This window comes from Myotis brandtii, unplaced genomic scaffold (genome assembly GCF_000412655.1).
Source record: "Myotis brandtii unplaced genomic scaffold, ASM41265v1 scaffold653, whole genome shotgun sequence".
NCBI lineage: Eukaryota > Metazoa > Chordata > Mammalia > Chiroptera > Vespertilionidae > Myotis > Myotis brandtii.
Genome location: NW_005370535.1, coordinates 15,211 through 16,279, shown reverse-complemented (window position 1 = coordinate 16,279; position 1,069 = coordinate 15,211). Strand labels below are relative to the sequence as shown.

At 41.3% G+C, this 1,069-nt stretch overlaps 1 pseudogene; it reads right to left on the bottom strand.

Annotated features, from left to right (window-relative positions):
* Positions 1-287: 287 nt before the first annotated feature.
* LOC102248389 lies at positions 288-741 on the bottom strand (annotated as a pseudogene).
* Between the last annotated feature and the right edge of the window lie 328 nt (positions 742-1,069).

Sequence of the window (1,069 nt, the reverse complement as noted above, 5' to 3'; positions counted from 1 at the left end):
TCTACAAACAACTTTGCTTTCTGTGTACAAATCAGTGTCAATGACATAAAAAATAAAACTGTACTAGGTAGAGAACTTTATTAACCTGCTTCAAACTTTATTCCCAAGCTTCTTCAGCTTAATTAGCTGCAAAGAATGATTTATGTATAAGCAAAAACTGAAAAGAGTGGCGTTGGGCTAAAAAATATTATCAGATCCATAAATAAAATTTGAAAAAGCAGTCATAATATAAAATAGCAGCTCCCAGGAACTTCTTCAAGTTTCTCTTCTTCAGAAGTTGACTCAGTTCAGTTTGCTTCAATCTTGGAAGCCTCATCAAATCCTCCACGAGATCTGCAACTTCGTCATCATCATCCTCTCCACCCACAGACTGGGCAGAGCTTCAGCCAGGCTCCTTAACCGTCAGACTGCCTGCTGAGCTGGTTTAAGACGCGGGGTAGCACTGCTGTCGGCTGCCCTGTCTCAGCACGGCCTGTCATGGTGAAAGTGTTCGCTGCCAGCGATGCCTGAGCTTTAGGGTTGTTAAAGTGGATCACTGTTCCTTGGTTTGTGAGCATATTTGCCTCTTTAATACCAGAGATACTGTTTACCCCTGACTTCTTTAAGGAGAACTGAAGTTGTTCACCGTCTGCTGTAGCTGTTCTATGAACCCCCTTCTTTCTACGAGCAGTTCCTTTACCACCCATGCGCACTGTGCCTGCAGTTTGGAAGTTTCTCTTGGTTCATGATAGTTTCTTTCATCTTGTTTGAGAGGAAATGGGGCCGCAAGGAGGACTAGAGCTGACGCTTAGGGGGTCTAAGGCAGACCAGCTGAGAACCAGAAATAACCAACTTTAGAACCACCTATTTTCAATCCTAGGTTACCAAAACCATACCATTTCTTTCCAATTTAATTAGAATTCTTAATTCTTAGAAACTTTGACCTTTTTGGTGACAAGTAAGTAATTAACATTCCTCAGATTAGCAATACATTCACATTTTTAAGAGCTAGCTATAATAATAAAATCATAATATGCTAATTAGACCAGACATACTTCCGGACAACCTTCCGGACAAAGCCAGGGCTGCA